The sequence below is a fragment of the Poromitra crassiceps genome (assembly GCF_964638095.1).
Source record: "Poromitra crassiceps genome assembly, chromosome: 5".
Classification (NCBI taxonomy): domain Eukaryota; kingdom Metazoa; phylum Chordata; class Actinopteri; order Beryciformes; family Melamphaidae; genus Poromitra; species Poromitra crassiceps.
The window spans coordinates 7,080,287-7,086,336 of NC_139642.1; positions in this window are offsets into that span (position 1 = coordinate 7,080,287).

Here is a 6,050-nt window from a genome sequence, read left to right on the forward strand (position 1 = left end):
TGACATTTCTATAAAAGCGTCTCAGTCACTCTCTCATACAGTGAATTATGAATCATTCAAGCAAGTTTGTACTCAGAAGTCTAATAGATTTTACCTGAAGCATAGAGGCAGAGGGAGACAGATGAAATCCAGGTGGGGGAAAGCTGTGGATGGATTTCAGGGAGGACACTGCAGCAGCAGGTGGGAAACATCTTACAGGCTCCCAGTTATTTCCTGGTCTATAGAGTACAAACATCCTTGTCCTCAATCAATTTAATCAACCAAAATCTCATACTGTTTCATCATACTGCTTTCTTAGCTAACTTAACAAGAATACATTTACACATTAATACACAGCAATGTGTGCTGCTGAAGCTACCCACTACATTCTCATTTTGCATACAAACACTTTGATAGACACTGAGCTAATGAGCACATGTTGAGAAGTAAATCAGAAGACACAACTAAGTTGTGCTATCCATTACCCTGCACCAAATAAATTGAGTTTGGCCCAGAATTTCCATTTCTGCAAGCCATGCATTGTGAAGAGAACTCCTAGCTAGCAAGCTAACTAGTAACAACACACTTTAAACTAAATTAAGTCTAAACTCATTCAAATTAGCCGGACATGGTCTGAAAGTTAACTGGCAGGCTGTGGTACATCAGCCCAGTGTGTCCTGTACCTATAATCACGTTAGTAATGTAGGCTAACAGTAACAGCTTGCTGGGGAGTTGCAATCGTAGCCCATAACATTAGCGTTAGCTCAATGCTAACGTTAATGCTAACGCCATTAGCGTCACTTTGCGCGACTTAAAAACACAGATTTGGCTGGTCTAACCTCATTTGTTACTAGTAGTGGACTTACCTTTCCTGCTTACTTTAGTTGAATATACTGCTAATCCCATGAGACCATCCGATGAGAGCCAAAAAGTGAACATCTTCATGGCTTAACCCGCGCAGGAACTTCAAACTCAGGCCAGCTTCTTCTTCTTCTAGTAGTGTTTTATGGCGGTTGGCAAACAACTTATGGTGCATTACCGCCACCTTCTGAAATGGAGTGTGGATCAGAACGGACTTCTAAAACACTATCCTGACTATATTCTTCTATTTCGTCCAGTTTCCTCTAAAAAAAAAATATATCCCTATACCCCACATTCCCTGAATTCAACTGCAATATTTATTTTAACTCCAGCTTGATTCGATTGCTCTCCAATCTGTTCTTGAGGATCTGTCGTAGTATCAGATTTTGATTTATGATTAGACCTCTGACTTCTTTTTTGTTATTAATTTTACTTATATTTGTGTTTGATCAAAATGTTGTAATTGCTCAGTCTTGATTTTGATATGACCAGAAATGACTAAATGTCAGACTTTATTATTATTATTATTGTTATTATTATTATTATTATTATTATTATTATTATACTAATAATAATAATAAGAATAATACTAATAATAATAGTAATCACAATAATAGCAATCATAACAATAATAATAACAATAATAATAACAATAACAATAATTATGTCAGTTGTTTCGGAGACTTCGCATCAACACCAGGGGCCGGCCAGCTCTCAGGGCACATTCTGGGCCTTCTGAGTCCATCACATGACATCCCTGAGTCCATCCATGACATCACAATACTGCCCTGTGACATCATGACAGATGTGATGCCCCTGCCGACGATGTATGACATCAAGTAGAATGAGCTCTTCTTAACTATGCCACGAACACCACGCCCCATGCAGAGTGATTCAGGAGACGAAGCCAATAGCAGTCCGGAACAGGACGGGATAATTAGAAGTACTCAGAGATTATTAGACCGTGTCCTGGCAGACACACCCGTGTCAACGCAAGCTTCAAGACCTGAGCCAGGCCCTTGAGAGAGACAGCTGATGGTGGGAACTGGTCCCCCACGGCTGCCTTTAAAACCTCTACAACATCAGTAGTAGTATGTGGTTACTAAAATCCTTGAAGGTATAACATTACCAGAGCCTGCTTTATAAAAAACTGGTATGATAACCCCTTATGCCATGGCCAGGAACACTGTATACACATTGCACATTTTAATTTATCTTTACTATAGCTACTGCACACTATAAATAAGTATACGTTGCCCTCAACGTACTTACACAGCGGGGAAAGGTATAGTATTATATGCTATTTATAGGTTTCAAAACAAATGAGAGTGGTCCCTTAAAGGATTACAGTATCCCCAATGAAATATAATTAAAATTATAGCTGCTGCGCAGCAATGGGTTGTGGCCGGGCACGACCCATTGCTGACTGGATGCTTGGTGGTGGTTGTTATGTCTGATAACGTTATGTTACGGCCTGGTTGGCCTTGTTAACTTAGGTACATGTTACTGTGCCTTTAAGAGTTACTGCACCCGATGTACGGCATTGTTGTAAAAGCGTGGGTTTACGGCAGGGAAGTAAAGAGCATGAAACGAGCAACATGGTGTGATTATTTAGCCTATTTAGCGAGGATGGCTGACTTGATTTTGCCGCCGCCGCCACCTTTTTTACCCGTCCCCAGTGACCCAGCTGTTCCCTGGGATCGATGGCAGAGGTCGTTTGAGGATTATTTGCTGGCTTTGGGGCACTCGGATTTGGAAGAGGATAGGAAGTGCGCGCTCCTCCGCCACTGCCTCGGCCAGGAGGGACAGCGGATCTTCGCCAGACTCACGTTAACGGATGGCTCGTATGCTACAGCTACCGCGGCCCTAAAGTCTCACTTCAGCACGGGAAGGAGCCGACGCATGCACCGCTTTGAGTTTCGTCAGAGGGCTCAGAAGCCGGGTGAGATGGTCGCGCACTTTGTGTCTGCCTTGCGCGAGCTGGCTAGGCTTTGTGACTTTGGGGTTTTAGAGAATGGACTTATAGTGGACCAACTGATAGAGAAAACGTCCTGTAACCAGCTGAGAGAGAGGCTGTTACTGGAGCCAGACTCCATGACACTGGCGGATGCGTTAGTGATTGGGAAGCAGTTGGAAACGGCTCTATCGGAGGTGCGCAAGTTGGGCCGCGCTGTGCACGAGCCTGTGACGTCATTCGCCCCGTCAGTTCAGACTGTGGCTCAGGAGACGGCGGGGACCGCTGCTGCAGACGTGGTGAGTGACAGTTGGGATGTACAGAGAGTGGACAGAGGCCCTAGAGAGGGCGGGCCCAAGTGCTGTAATAACTGTGGCTCCTCTAGACATGCAACCAGAGATCAGTCATGCCCTGCTGTGGGCAAGCGCTGTCGTAACTGCAACATGATGAATCATTTTGCACGCTGCTGTCGCTCCCCTCCTGCCCACTCAGATACAGCTGTTGTTCCAATCAACACAATACAGAGCCCACAGACCTCACTCAAGCATTGCACATGTCGTGTGGGTGGAGCAAGCGTACCGCTCCTGGTGGACACGGGGGCAAAAGTGTCAATACTGAACAAATGCACGTATGATTGACTCTTCAAACACGTGCCTTTGGAAGCAGCAGGTAACGCTCTGTCGGGTTATGGCCACTCCCCCATCTCCACTTTGGGTGTGGCCCGCCTTCCTGTCAGATATGACCAACAATGTGCCCCTGACACCAAGTTCTACATCACACAGAGGGGAGCCAACATCATGGGTCTTGATCTGTTCCTCGCCCTGGGCTTTACTATGACTGATGCGAGGGGCCTGCATGTCCTGCAGGTCGCCATTTCCTGGCCCGACCGTTTCCCACATCTGTTTAAAGGGCTGGGCTGCATGTCTGGATTTGTTCACCGGCCTACTGTTGACCTGTCTGTCCGCCCCGTTATCCAGCCTCTGCTGTGCATTCCCCTCGCCCTCCGTGATGCAGTGGAGGCGGAGCTACGCTGCCTGGTGGAGGGGGATGTCATTGAACCAATCAACGCATCACCGTGGGTGTCCAACTTGGTGATAGCCAAGAAACGGGGGGGCGGGCTGCGCCTCTGTGTCGACCTGACGGATGTAAACAAAGCCATCATCCCGGATAAGTACCCTCTACCCACGGCCGAGGAGCTTACTAGTCATTTCCACGGCTCCATTGTCTTCAGTAAGATGGATTTACATCACGGCTACCTGCAGACTCGCCTGGCACCTGCCAGCATGAGCCTCACAGCGTTTGTCACGCACGTGGGGGTTTTCAGATATAAACGCATGGCGTTTGGACTGTCATCGGCCCCAAGTTGCTTTCAGAAGATGTCACTCATCCTGGCCGGAATCCAGGGGGTCTCCATCTACCTGGACGACGTAGTGGTACACGCACCCTCCACCGCGCTGCACGATGCTAGCCTGGAGCAGGTTTTCCAACGTTTTGAACAGCAGGGGGTCACACTTAATGCTGAAAAGTGCGTGTTTGGAGTTGCGGAGGTCGAGTTCCTCGGCTTCAGGCTCTCCAAGGACGGTATTGCCCCGATCATGTCCCACACTGAAGCCATTCTGTCCCTGCCCGCAGTCGCCATCCCATCTCTCCTCTTTCCTGGGGATGGCCACCTACTATCTGCGGTTCATACCACACTACTCTGACTCAACTGCCCCCCTGCGCCAGCTGCTCAGAAAGGATGCTGTGTGGGAGTGGACCCCTGCCTGCCATGAGGCCAGGCCGTGCATGCCATCAAGCAGCAGCTTACGTCCCCACCCACATTGACGCATTTCAGTCTGAGCGCGCCCACCTTGGTCACCTGTGATGCTTCTGGGGTGGCGCTTGGTGCGGTGCTCTCCCAGGTCCAGGAGGGGGTGGAGCCCGTGAGGCTTTCGCCTCACGGGCACTCTCTCCGGCGGAGCAGAAGTACTCTGTGGGGGAGAGGGAGGCCCTGGCCTGTCTGTGGGCGTGCGAACGCTGGCAGGTCTACCTGTACGGCAGGGCTTTCACCATCCGCACGGACCATCAGGCGCTGACGGCACTGCTGGCAACCCGGGGCTCGGGGCACAGGCCCATCAGACTGCTGAGGTGGGCTGATAGGCTGAATCAGTACAACTTCAGCCTTAAGTTTGTGCCGGGGCGTGCTAATACAGCGGCTGACCTCCTATCCAGAGCGGTCTCCGTGACGAAGGAGACGGGTGGGGTGACACCCGATTTGGAGGACGACGAAGACTGGGTCAACATTCTGCATGGGCCCCTCAGCACGGTAGTCACCCTGGCAGAGCTGCAGCAGGCCTCAGCTGAAGACGAGACTCTCAGAACCCTCTGGGCTTATGTCCAAGATGGCTGGCCTGCCACGGTGGACGACAATCTGCTTCCCTACCACCGGGTCCGTGATGAGCTCTCCTGCTGGGGGGCTGTGTGCCTCGCTCACGGCCACCGCACCATTGTACCGGAGACTCTGAGGGCCGGAATACTGCACATGGCGCACGAGGGGCATCTGGGGGTGGTCAAGGTGAAGCAACGTTGCAGAGATACAGTGTGGTGGCCCCATATAGACTCTGACATAGAGGAGCTGGTGCGTAACTGCGCCTGCTGCCTTCTGAGCGGGAAGACAGGCCAGCCGGCTACAGCACCCCTCACTCCAATCCCTTGGCCATCTGCACCATGGGAACATATCCAGGTTGACCTCTGTGGGGAGCTCCATGGGGCGCCCGCACATGCGCGCTACCTGCTGGTGGTGCATGACCTGCATTTGAAGTGGCCGGAGGCTGTCGAACTGAGCTCCATCACCACACACACAGTCATCGACCGCCTCACCAACCTGTTTGGGCGATGGGGCCTACCCAGTGTCATCACAACGGACAATGGGCCCCAATTTGCATCAGCAGAGTTATCAGAGTTCCTGGCACTGCGGTCCATCAGACACATCAGGACAGCAGTGTATCACCCGGAGAGTAATGGGGGGGTGGAAAGACTAAATAAAACCCTCAAAAATGGAATCCGAGCCTGCCTGGAGGAAGGGAAAACCTTCAGTGCCACACTCAACCAAACTCTCCTGACCATCCGGGCATCCAAGCACTCCACCACGGGGGTGTCACCTGCACTGCTCATGATCGGGCGCGAGCTAAAGCAACCACTGGACTGTTTGAGAGCTGAGCCAGCTCCTGCACAAGAGAGGCCAGGGCTCCAGAAAGTCAGAGCCCGGGTCCAAGGT